Raw genomic sequence first — 14,319 nt, 5'->3', positions numbered from 1 at the left:
AAATTTATTTCTCATAGTTCTTGGGAAATCCAAGATCAAGGTGCAAGTAGATTCAGTGTCTGGTAAGGACTCCCTACCTGGTTCATAGCTGGCCTTCTTCCTGTGTTCTCACATGGGGGAAGGGAGGTGGGACTTCTCTGGGGTCTCTTTTTAAGGACACTCATCCGACTCACAAGAGCTCAGTCTTTATGACCTAATCACTTCCCAAAAGCCTACCTCCAAATATCATGATGCTGGAAGCAAGTTTTCAGAATATAAATTTGGGGGGGAATACAAATATTCAGTCTATAGCACTAATTGTTACATAAAAATGGATTTCTTCCACTTTAATTTTTACTTTTTTTAACTTTCTGTAATAAACTTACTAAAATCTTATTTTCATGGGATACTTTGGTAATAGATTGCTCCACAAATAACTGTTTGAAAATACCCCAATTGTTGAATTATTCTAAGATAAGTAAATATGCATAAGTAAGAGTGTGATAGATATTTCATTGATTATCATAGTTAAGGTTGATTTATTAGACACAGAAAATAACACACTGAATTCAAGCAAAACAGCAGTGAGGAAGAAAACACACTGGTGTGGGTGATAAGAGAACATGGTGCTAGGAAAAGAAAGATAGGAATGTATCTCTTCACTTTTTAATATATCAGTGTTTTTAATATGAAACTTATTTATCAAAATAAATGAGGGAAGGCGGCACATTTCTGAGATTTGATACAGACTACTCAATGGCCAGGAGAGGCCGAAATGATAGAAAGCACATTGTTCAAGTATGGGTTTGGAGTCTTGGAATACATGGATGATATATATCAGAGTGCACATCTGCAGTCATGAACAAGATACGACAAATGCAAAACACACAAAAAAAATTGCTTAATTGGACAAAAGAAGGATTAATGTTTAATTTAGTCATATTGCCTTCTGTTAATTTAACTCTAGCCAACATTGTTTGCAAAGTAGTGTAAGTGAGGAAAAAAAGAGCAAGGCTAGATCCATGTAATAGGGTTTACATGTGTGTCACGTATCAAAGTGTGATAATCACAATAATCAGAATTTGGAAAACTTATGAAGCAGTAGTTGGAAAAAGGTTAAAACCCTAGGAGCTTAATCAAAAACTTTTTATTTAAATAATGACAGGTTATAAAGCATCTCATTTGCTCCCCCCCAACAATGTATAGTAATTTGTAAAAAATATAAATTCAATGAAAAATACATAAAATACTTGCATACATTGACATCTTGTATTTCATAAAAATAACCTTTCTGCTAAAAAGACATATAAAAAAGAAAAAGAAACTCGAACAGGGTTGTACGTTTTCCTTTCATCTGAATTTGTTTATAATTAGGTAATCTGAGTATGTTCCATGGCATAATGCTAATTGTTCATTTCAATTATTCTGCAGTTATTCCTTCATACATTTTCCAAGTATTGAGTGCCAACTTTCTGACATACTATATTTTAGGATCTGCAGATAGAGTAGTGAATAATAGGGAAAAATCCTAGACCTATGGAACTTACATTCAGGTGGGGAAAGATAAACAAGTAAAATGTATAATATGCCAGGGAATGATTAAACCATTGAAAGAGGTGGAATACTGGTGGGTGTTGGTTTGTTTCTTAGTAGTAGGTTCCTCAGTGCACACCTCATTGTTACAGAGACATTTGCACAGAAGCCTGAGGGAGTGAGGACATGAGTTATGCTGATATTGGGGCAGAGGATTTTAGGCAGAAATACCAGCAAGTTAACAGGTCCCGACTTAAAGAATGTGAGGAGAACTGAGGGCCAGTTTTGCCAGAGCATTGTGAGTGAAAGAGATCTGGTAGCTAATGAGATCACTAAGGTAGTTGAGACCAGATCATGTAAATGATGAGAGAAAGTGATGAGTGGGAGAGAAAACCATTAAAGAATTTTGAAGAGAGGAGTCATATGATCTAACTGATGTTTTTAGAAGACCACTCTAGCTGTGATATACACAGTAGCATGTGTTTGTGTATGTGTGTGGGGGAGGGTGATAAGGATGAAAATAGGATACACATTAGAAGGCTTGTTATCAATATCTAGTTGGCAAAATATGGGACTGGATTATTAATGGTGAGGATGGTAAGAGGTTGTTGTATTTTAGATATAGTTTGAAGGTTGATCTTGGATTTTACTGATGGAGTGGATATGGGTATGAGGAAAAGAAAAGAGCTAAACTTGCTCCCAAGGTTTTGGCTTAAAATTTTAAAAAATAATACTATTAAGATAAGGAAGACTCTAGAGAAATCAGGTCCTAGGCAAATCTTGGGGATGTTTTTTTTTTTTGACTATTAAGTGGATATGTCAAGTAGATAGTCTGATATATACATCTGGAGTTCAAGAAAAAGATCTAAGTTAAATTTATACATTTTGATGATATCAATATTTAGAAACTGGCTAAGACTATCTTGGGAGTGTGTGCAGATATCAAAGGGAACATTTAGTGGCTAAAGATGAGGAGGAAGAAGCAAAGGAGGCTGAAAAGAGAGACAAGGAAGATAAAAGGGAAACCAAGAGTCTGTGTTATTTCTAAAGCTAACTGAAGAAAGCATTTCAAGAAGGAGAACACATGTCTTTTAATAGGAGCTATTGGTGTCTCATTCACATAATTTGGATCTTACTATTCTGAGTTGTTCCTACCTATTTTCAGCTGTCAATATCCACATCTTCATACCTGAGGGTTGTTTCCAAAACCAAGGAAAAGCATTCTTCCCAAGTATAAGCCAGGCCAGAAATGCGGGGAAATTATACAACCCTCCCACTCAGGAGCCCTTCAGTGATGACTGGAGAAAGTAGGTATAAAAATACTCCAGCTCTAGATCCATAGGTGGGAATAATGCTGAGGTGAGTGTCTGTATTGTTTCCACAAATTTCCTCATGGTACTGAATTCTAGCGGCAGCTGTGTTAGTAATATAACCTTTTTGGGCTGGTCTTCCTTTCCTGTACCACTTTCCACTTACCTACTAGTGTTCTCTGAAATTTCTAAATAAACTACTTGCCTTTGAACCCTTGTCTCAGGTCTGCATAAACTAGCGGGCATGGTTGTTTTCCAGTAAAATTTATTTATATAAAAATACATTGTATAAGTTTGCAGGATACAAGATTAATGTACAAAAGTCAATCACTTTCCTATATACCAGCAATGAACAAGTAAAATTTGAAATGAAAAGTACAATATCATTTACATTAGCACACCCCAAAATGGAGTACTTATATATATAAATCTTAAAAAAAGTAAAAGACCTATATGTGGAAAACTACAATACTCTAATGAAAGATATCAAGAAAGAACTAAATAAATGGAGAGATAGTCCATGTTCATGGGTAGGAAGATATTATTGTCACTTCTTCCCAAATTGATCTTCAGATTCAATGCAATTGTAATGAAAATCTCAGCAAGTTATCTTATGGGTGTCAACAAATGGATTCTAAGGTTTATATGGAGAGGTGGAAGATCCAGAATAGCCAAGAAAATATTGAAAAAGAAGAACAAAGTTGGAAGAATGACACTACCCAACCTCAAGACTTACTATAAAGCTATGGTAATTAAGACAATATGGCCCTGGTAAAAGAACAGAAAAATGGATCATTGGAACAGAATAAAGAACCCCATAATAGGCCCACATGAATAGAGTCAACTGATCTTTGACAGGAGCAAAGGCAATACAAATGAACAAAGATAGTCTCTTCAACAAATGGTGCTAAGGCAACTGGACATCCACATGTAAAAAATGGATCTGGACTCAGACCTTACACTATTCAAAAAAATTAGCTCAAAATGGGCCATAGATCTAAACATAAAGTGCAAAACTATAAAACTCCTAGAGGTTAACATAGGAGAGAACCTAGACGATCAGCAGTTTGGTAATAACCTTTTAGATACAACTCCAAAGGCATGATCCATGAAAAAAAAACTGATAAGTTGAGTTTTATTAAAAATAAAAACTACTCTGAAAAGTAATGCCAAGAGAATGAGAGGATAAGCCATAGACTGGTAGAAAATATTTGCAAAAGCTGTCTCTGATAAAAAGCTGTTATTCAGGTTTTTAATATATAAAGAACTGTTAAAACTCAACAATAAGAAAGCAAAAATCTGACCAAAAAATAGACCAAAGACTTGAACAGACACCTCACCAAAGAAGATATATAGATGGAAAGTAAGCTAATGAAAAGATGTTCAACATTATGTTTCAATAGGATTTGCAAATTAACATAGCAATGAGATATCACTACACACCTATTAGAATTGCCAAAATTCAACACACTGACAACACCAAATGTTGGCAAAATGTGAAGCAACAGGAACTCTCATTCATTGCTGGTGGGAATACAAAATGGTAACAGCTATTTTTGGAAGACAGTTTGGCAGTTTCTTCCAAGATTAAACACACCCTTATGATCAAGCAATCACCCTCCTTGGTATTTACACAAAGAAGTGGGAAACTTATGTTCACATAAAAACATGCACACAGATATCCTTCATTAAGTATTATTCAGTGTAAATAAACTGTGGTGTATCCAAATAATGGAATATTATGCAGTGCTAAAAATAAATAAGCTCTCAAACCATAAAAATACATAGAAGGAACTTAAGTGCATATTACTAAGTGAAAAATCCAATCTAAAAAGGCAACAGACTATAGGATTGCAACTATATGACATTCTGGAAATAACAACATTATGAAGACAGTACAAAGACAAGTGGTTGCCAGGGATTAGGTGGGAATCAGGGATAGATAGGCAGAGTCCAGAGGACTTTCATGGCAGTGAAACTATTCTGTACAATACTACAATGGTGGATGCATGTCATTATACTTTTGTCAAAGTTCATATAATGCATAATAACAAGAGTAAACTGTCTTGTACACTGTGGACCTTGTATGATAATGGCAGGTCCATGTAGGTTCACTGTAATGTAACAAGCATACCACTCTGGTGATGGATGTTGAGAGTAGAAGCGGTTGTACATGTGTGGGGACAGGAGGTGTATATATGGAAAACTCTGTACCATTTGCTCAATTTTTCTGTGCACCTAAAACTGCTCTAAAAAGAGTCTATTACAAGAAAAACAAGTGGCTGACCCATGGGCATAATTTGTCAACCTCTTATCTATGGTATGCCTATGAGTCTGGGTCGCTGGAGTAGGCTGAAAGACAAGACTATTGAAAGAGACAAAGTCAAGGAGTGAAGGAACTGAGTGTTGACAAAGCCATGAGTGTGGATACTGACATTACTCAGTCCCGTGAAAGTAATGTTGGGGAAAGTAACAGTGAGACTGTCACACGTTTAAGGAATGAAGGGGAGTGAGTTTGGTGTTAGTACCTGACTGCACAAAGGTGTGATAGAACAATCCTTTTTTTTACAACACAAAGAAAGTCCCAAGTATCCTGACCATCTGAACTTGAGTATTATTAAAAATAACGTATAAAAGCAAAGGGTCTTTTGGTTAGGATTAAAGAATGTGGATCTATAACCAAGAAATTCAAACTTATCATAAAGAAAAATGTTATTTGTCCTATACCAGATCAGATTTCCTTTGTCTATGGCATGGATATTCATGACCACTGATTAATCTTGGCAAACTCTGATGTCAGGCTTATTTGGAAACAGCTGCTTTGGGTGCATTCAGTGTTAATTCAAAATAACCTGCTCACCTTGTTATTTTTTCTCTTTGTATCTCATATTAATTTCACTTCTATTTGGTTACATTTAAGGATATGCTAAATAAAATAATTCTTTAAACCCAGGACAAAACTAACCTCTAGACTTAGGTAATAGGCTTGTGTTTCCGTACTCCATCAGAATCTGGTTGATTGGATGGACAATGTATGTCTCTTTTCACAGCCTCTGATTTGCAGAAAGGTGGCTTCTTCCTAGGCTGATGTCAGCTACAGCTGGTTAGGTACTGTGAGGGCAGGAAAAGGACAACAGCCACTTAGAGGAGTTTTTGTTTCCAAATGATTACTCATAACCATGGATTGTAACATTAAGATGCCTGCGACTGTAGATTAATCTTTTTATCAACCTGTATTCTTTTGTCCACCCATCACATATTTGCCATTTAAATTTTTGATTTTTTTTTGTCAGAATCACATCAAAATCTCTTGAAATTATAGCTGGGTAAATTACTTGTTTAGAATTTCAGTGAACGCATTCATAAATAAATATAGTTTTCTTATATTCCTCACTAGATGTCATTTACTTTGACTAAATTTACTTAAACCATTTTAACCTTTCAGTGAAAGTCCAGGAGTTTTTATTATTATTATTTTTTTAATACTCAGCTGACATTCTGATTTACTAAAAGGACATCACTATTCCTCCAAAGTGTGTTTGTTCAAAATCAGAAGAAAAGAAAACAAAGGCCTTCATATTCTATTCTTCTTATTACATTTTAGCTTTAAGGGGCTTGGGGAATTATAAAGTTATTGGTGAATCATAAAGTTCTTAAATTCCATAAGCTGAACCCACAATGTACTAAATGCTGTCAACTGTACTAAAAAAAAAAAGTCACCCAACATCAAAATAGTCATGACTTTTTCTTTATGCACATTCTAATCTATCTGAGTATTTCTCCTATTAATGTAATAATATACCATACTGTGTATTAGAGGGAGATGCTCTCGCTCCATCGTGGGAGGATTAATCTCTCAAAAGAGGGTTTTCCAAGACCCTTCCTGGGTTTAGTCACATTTACTTTTTTGTGATCAAGTGTATTGACCAGCTGGCTGGCTAAAATTTCAAAAACTTACAAGTCATTTTTCTTCATAGAAGGCAGGTTTTTGGTAGACATTATTACTTAAAAACATTTTTTTTCAAAGAATTTGTTTTTAATTACATAGTAAAAAGGAATTTCTTCTGGAATGACCATGGAATAATAGGTGGAACTAGTTTGATCTTATTTTATTCAAAGAAACACGTATGCCGTTATTTTATACAAAGGAGAAGATTTCCTATTATTCATTTTTGTCTTCATAGTGGCGAACAGTATATTCAGGAAGAAAAGCCTACCTTTATGGTGTGTGTGTGTGTGTGTGTGTGTGTGTGTGCATGTGTGTGTATTGCATGCATGTGTCTGTACCAGACTTAACACTCATGACAGATAGAAACTCATTAGTTACAATGGCAAGCCCACATGTCTGTTGTTGAAGAATAGAATTACTGGCATAGAGAAACTTCTAAACAACTGGATGAAAGATTTTTAATGATAGCTATAGCTATTTGAAACAATATTACCTAATGGGCTAAAAATGTATAAATTTCAGGTCACTTTGCAAATGTATTATAAAAATAGGTTAATATCATATATATTACATTCCGTTTTCATTCTATACTTGGTAGAAGGAGACCAAAAAATATTTGATTTTGACTTAGCACACACTGGGTTAAATTATTTCTCAATTTATCTTTCATAGTGGATGACAGAGAATGAGCATGCTAATTTTCATTTTTCAATTACCTATTATTTAGAAGAAGGATCTATTGAAGCATCATAATGTATATGGGAAGCCTTGAAGTTAAACTCACATTTCTAAAAGGTACATTATAATTCTAAGAATGTGTGTGTGTATGTGTATGTATGTATGTATTTAGCATTCATGGGCTAACTGCTAAGAGCAATTTTGTATGTTGCATAATCCAGAATCTGTAAAGAAAAAGAAAACAGAATAATTAGAGCCATACCGTGTGGTTCTCCTCTTTATCTGAGGATACTACTTTTCTCTGCTCTTTTGTATATTAAGGTAAAGCCATGCACTTTTGTACTCTTCATTAGACAAGAAGTTGTTTGGAGAATTAGAAAGAGTTTTTATTTATTTTTTTAAAGTTTTCTAGTCAAAGCACTGTGCTAGGTGCTAGGATGGCAAAAGATACAAATAAGAATGAAAAGAATTTTACTGTGGAGCAGTTCTCAAATAGCATTGGGAAACTGAGCATATTACATAACATTCCTGTAGATCTGTGACAAAAATAGGCATATTAAAGCATATTCTGACAATTTTGGATGGCAATCTACGCGTTTAACTTTCTTGACGGTCCCACTTCCCAAAGATTCTTCTTTTGCAAAACAACCATTAATGTCTCCAGCAACCTCTATTTGATGGGATAGACTCTGGAGAACTCTGGGTTGCAATAACCTTTTGGCCTTAGTTCAGATCCCAACCCCCTCACCCCCTGTGTCTAGTCTCAGCCAGGCAGGATCTCTCTGAGGTGCCCATCAGCAGCCCCAGCTAGAGACTGGGGTGGGCATTTCTGCCCAGTTACTTCCTTGTCACCAAAGTGGATAGGCCTGCATCACTTCTCAGATTTCTGATTTGGAAGACCGTGACTATACGATTTGAACATTATGAAGTGTACTGATAAGATTTCAATCGTTAGTAAGTTCCTGTCTTCCTACCCAGGTGCTGAGCATATTCATAGTCCCTATGTCACCATGGCAAACAATTAGAGATTTGGGGCAAAATGAGGCATTTCAGAACCCCCAAACCAAGATGCATGTATAGTTCACAACTTGGCCTAAATCACCAACTTTCCCTGCTCTGAGGAGCACAATTATAAAATTTCTAATTGGCGATCTTGCTTTAAAGCTGACTTGAAAAATAGAGCAAACATTTTTTTTTTCATTCAGCAAAAATATCTTAAACCATGTCACCCTTGGTGGTAGGGTACCCATTGTTTTTCATCCAAATTATTGCAAGTATCACAACTGATTTCCATGTTTCCACCCATACTCCCCTCCACAAAAGGAATTCCAGGTTTCCACCCATATTCTAACCCCAAAAAGGATTTCACAGCTGAAAGGACCCTTATAAAACAAGTTTGGCCAATTACTGCTATATTCAGAACCCTCATGTGGCTCGCCATTTTGGAGAAAGAAGCCATCTTCACAATGTTCAGTAAAGTCCTACACAGCCTGATATCTTCATTCCATTTCATTTCCCACCTTCTGTCCCTTACTCTCCTTTATCCAGTTACACTGACCTTGCTTCATGTTCTCTGTTAATGAAATTGTCTTCTTCCAAAGTAGCACATGGATAAATTCCTCACTTTTTTAAAGTAATTGCTCAAATACCGGTTCCTCAATAAGAGCTACCGTGACCAGCTATTTAAATTGGCAACTTTTCCAATCCTCTTTAACTTGCTTTTTGTCCATAGCATACACTGTTGCCTAACCTATTTAGTTCATCTAGTGTTTATCATCCGTCTGCGCTGATAGAATTTGAATTTAATGAGGTCAAGGTTCTTTGTATGTTAGTTTTGGGTTTGACCTCTTTTATTAATTGTTGTATCCCAAGCACCTAGAAAGAATGTTGCTGACACATACCGGTGGTCAATAAATATTTGTTGACCAAATGAGAGAATGAGTGGGTAAAATAATCAAAACCAAATGTTTTCCACTTGTTTGATGAAAGAAATTCATCAACCGAAAAAATTTTCTTTTAAAAAAAATTTTTTTTTTAATGTTTATTTATTTTTGAGAGAGACAGAGACAGAATGCAAGTGGGTTAGGGGCAGAGAGGGAGGGAGACACAGAATCCGAAGCAGGCTCCAGGCTCTGAGCCGTCAGCACAGAGCCCGACGCGACTTGAATTCATGAGCCGTGAGATCATGACCTGAGCCGAAGTCGGACGCTCAACCGACTGAGCCTCCCAGGCTCCCCTAATTTTCTTTTTTTGATAAAAAAATCTAGTGCTTTTCAAGGTAGAAAAATCTAGCTTTAACCTAGCTAATTGAATTATTAGTTTCTTGTTAGATAAATAAACACGAGAATTATGAAATTCCTCACAATTTAGTCCTTGTGTGGTTAAAACATTATTTTGTTACTCATTGTTGGTTTTGAATTGTACTCTTTAATCTCATGCCAATACCTGACATCTAGATAAATATTGTAGGGTCCCGAAACCAATATTCTTTCTTCCTGACTTGGGCAGCAGATATTTTCTCCAACATGACATTAGCCTGCATTAGTCATAATGAAAGCCAAGATTTCAAAAGGCAGCAAGAGACATGGGTTTTGCACAAGTGGAGATCACAGAAGCTCCCCCAAAATGTTGCTTTAAAAACAGCAGAGAGAAAACTCTCTTACTGCCTGTGATGGCGGGTTAGCCATGGGGGCCCCGGGTGGGAGAGGCAGGCTCCAGGCTTAAATCACGTGTTCTCCAAGGAGGATTAGAGGACTCTAAGCAACAACTGTGGGGTGAGGGAGGTCAGAGAGCTGGCAAAGCTGGGAAAAATAAACCACTGTGTGCCAGAGCTGCACAGCTGTGTCCACCACTGATAATCCTTCTGTAGGAACAAGCCAGTTGCTTCCCAGATCACCCTAGAAGGGGACTTATTATATACAAGAAAATATGTAAAAGTCAGAGTCTTCATTATAAGTTCTCTACTCACTGTTTTACTGTCATCCCTTTTTTTTTTTTTTTTTTTTTTTTTTTTTTTTTTTTTTTTTTTTATTGGAGACCGAGAAAGCTGGGGAGGGGCAGAGAGAGAGAGAGAGAGAGAGAGAGAGAGAGAGAGAAGAGAGAGCATCCTAATTAGGCTCCACACTGTCAATGCAGAGCCCAACATGGGGCTTACTCCCACAACGGATCCAAGGATGGATCCCACAACCGATACATAACTGTGAGATCATGACCTGAGCAGAAATCAAGAGTCAGACTTGACCTTGATTGATTAAGGTTGATTAAGCTTGGCTCAGCTTAACCCACTGAGCCACCTAGATGCCCCAACTATCATCCCTTCTAATGATATTTCTCTACTTCCTTCACTGATTGGCCTTTCTTATGTAAAACAGTAAATCTAAATTCTAAGTAAAAAACAATTTTTACATATTGACTCAGTTCTTTTTTTTTTGCTTTTACATTGGAAAAATCTACTAGCTTGTTAATACCATGAAGAAAACTCAAGGAATGCCCAATCCTATCTTCCTAGCCTCCTGAAGATGTAATTCTATATTTTTCTAACCTGTAATGTCCAATTCTAGTTGATCAGCTACACTGGTAGGATCTTTCTTTTCCAACATGTTCTTTTCAACCTTGACAGAAAACATTTATTCACCTGTAAAATGTGAAATCTATAATTATATATTTTAATCTGGTAGATTAATTTTAAAATATTAGTTAAGGGGCGCCTGGGTGGCGCAGTCAGTTAAGCGTCTGACTTCAGCCAGGTCACGATCTCACGGTCCGTGAGTTCGAGCCCCGCATCAGGCTCTGGGCTGATGGCTCGGAGCCTGGAGCCTGTTTCCGATTCTGTGTGACCCTCCCCCGTTCATGCTCTGTCTCTCTCTGTCCCAAAAATAAATAAAAAACGTTGAAAAAAAAGATTAAAAATAAATAAATAAATAAATAAAATATTAGTTAAAAGTGTACTCCCGAAAACAAAATAAATTTTGTAAATGATTTTAATTTTGTTTTCTCAAGCTTTCACATATATGCAACATTTCTGTAATGAAAATTACTCCATAGTTTAAAATATCCCTCAGAAATTTTAATTAAAATTATTTATGCTATTTATTATTATTATTGTTATTATTATTAATTTTTTGTTACTCTAAGCTACTCTTTACACCATGGGCCACCAATTAATTTTGTATTCTTAATTTAGCTCCTTGTGACATTTGCATCTTTCTCTCTCTTTTTTTAAATTTTTAAATATCACTATAATGTGTTCTTACACAATATTATAGAAATATTATACATGTAATATTACTTGATACTGAAAATTCAGAAACTGTTAAATGCAAAAATGTACAAATTCAGAAATATGTGAAATATAATATAGAAAATGGATGTCATCTGTAATTGCCCAAACCTGATGACCATTATTTACATTTTGCTATATATACTAGAATTGTCTCTAAATATTTAATCTGTAATTGTGAAGATACACACATCACCATGCACATGCACATTTTTAAAACTGGAGGCATAATTTGGGTATTGTTTAACAATGTATTTTTTATTTAAATATTTGGTATGTGCATCCATTGAATAGATGTACCATAATTTACTTAGTCCTGTATTAACAAACATATAGATTATCTCCAGTTTTTCATTGCAATAGGTATTTTTGCACACATTTTTCATAGTTGCATAATAATAATCTCTAGTGTTTGATTTTGAAATTCTAACAAAAATACAGTAAGTAATCTAGTAAGCTTATACACTTTCTTCATATTTTGTCTCATAACAGTAAAATGCTTCAAAACTTCCTTTTCAAGTTTATTACTTATCGTATTTATATATGTAATCAGTGGTCCTAATGGAAGAAATCCAGGATTACTATACCAATAATAGAAACATCTTATTCAATGTTAAATACCCTACTGCATTTTCCTGATGCCTGATTTGCAGTGATCAGAGAGTGAAAACTAATTCAGGTACAGTTAAATCCCATTGTTAAGTGTCTTGGCAGTCTTTGTTGAATTCACCATTGGTCAAATTAGTTCTGTTCCCAGAACATTTATTATCTTGTGCATCTCTCAGAAAGCTTATAGCATGGTTCTTGTCCTCTCTGGAGATTAAAACTAGTTCATATTAAATTTTGGTAAAATATAATTACGAATGCAATCAATTACTGTGAGGAAAACAAAAAGGAAAGTTACAGAACATATTCCAACACTGCTTATAACACGTTATCATGAAAAAGAATTAAGTAGGAGCTATCGAAATTTAATCAGAGATCTGAAACAAATTAGCCATGAGAGAGGGGCCAGTCGCAGTCTGCCTGAAACCATTTCCTCATGTGCTGAGTTTTATTTGCCCTATCAACTTTCAAGGTAGCTGTGTGGATCATAGGAGGTAACACATGTTGATAGTTTTCAAATAACATCAAGAACATTTTTATACATGCTCCTAGCATGAAGGAGAATTTCCACTTTGATGTTTTCAATGGAAGAGAATTGAATCAAATCACTTCGTACAAAGTGGTTTGGGCATACAGAGTTAACAGACAGGGTTAAAGAAACAAAAGGTGGCAAAACAGGCCATGAAAGCCCAACAGCATGAAAGCGTTACACCTATGTCGGGATGAATGAGGTCAGTGATTCTCAAAGTCTGCTCCCTGGACCAGTGGCTCCGGTATCACCTGTTAGAAATGCGAATTCTCGGGTTTTACTCCAGACCCACTGAATGGGAAAATGAGTATGTGTGGGTCTAGTGAGCACGCTAGGCAATTCTGATTGAGGCTAAAAATTGGCAACCGCTGAGCTACATTACATTTGGGCAATAAGTTGCTCAAAATAAATCAATCCCAAACCACTTATCTCCAGCTCATGCTACATGCCCATTGTGGACAAGTTTGTTGTGCAGCTGTTGCAGTTGTCCTCCTTGTGTTCTTCTTTCCAGGCCCCAGGCTGATGATGCAACTCCTGCGGACAGCCTTGTCTGCCACGGTGGTGGAGGGTAATGAGAACATGGTAGAGGCTGGCTGAGAAGCGACAGAAGTCATGTTGGTCTTTATTGGCCAAAGTTGGTCATGTGGTCATGCCCAACTTTAACACATCTGCATGTGTATTTCACCCAGAGTGAGGTGCCCTGGATACGAATGAAAAATAATACTATCCACATCACCACAACGAGGCCAGAAAAAGTCATGAAGGGAAATGGAGCCCTGGAAATCAGAACAACCTGGAGCCATGGAGGAGAGCCACCCGGAAGAAGAGAAACATGGTGGAGTGAACAATTGCTGGAAAGAGGCACAGACAGAGAGGCCTCCACACTTCTACCGTGTTTGCACAGGTCAATCTAGCATGGCCCAGAGCAGGGCAGAGAAGCATAAAGCCTGGTTTCAGGGGTGCAGCAAATACGATGACCAATTCAGGAATTATTATCTTGATGGCTTACGTGGTATCTAATCGTTTACACCCTCATGTCCCTTCTTTAGTCTGTAAGAGTGAGAACTGCCCATGCATGAAACACTTGTATCTACATTATATATCCTACATTATCTGAATTTGATGTCCTGCTGAGCTAAATAGGACTTTAATTATTTTGAGTTAGATGAGTGTTTATTTCTTAATCACCACAGTATTGTTTGGTACCATAGTCATCAGCGTCAGACAATTTCCCCTCAATAGATGTGGATGAAAATGATCAGGCGACAGTGCAGTATTTCTTTTTTTTTTTTTTTTTAATGTTTATTTTTGAGAAAGACAGAGGCAGAGCATGAGCAAGAGAGGGGCAGAGAGACAGGGAGACATAGAATCCGAAGCAGGCTCCAGGCTCCATGCTGTCAGCACAGAGGCAGATGTGGGGCTCAAACCAACGAATCATGAGATCATGACCTGAGCT

The sequence above is a fragment of the Panthera tigris genome, chromosome C1 (assembly GCF_018350195.1).
Source record: "Panthera tigris isolate Pti1 chromosome C1, P.tigris_Pti1_mat1.1, whole genome shotgun sequence".
Lineage (NCBI taxonomy): Eukaryota > Metazoa > Chordata > Mammalia > Carnivora > Felidae > Panthera > Panthera tigris.
This window is presented reverse-complemented; position numbering follows the sequence as displayed.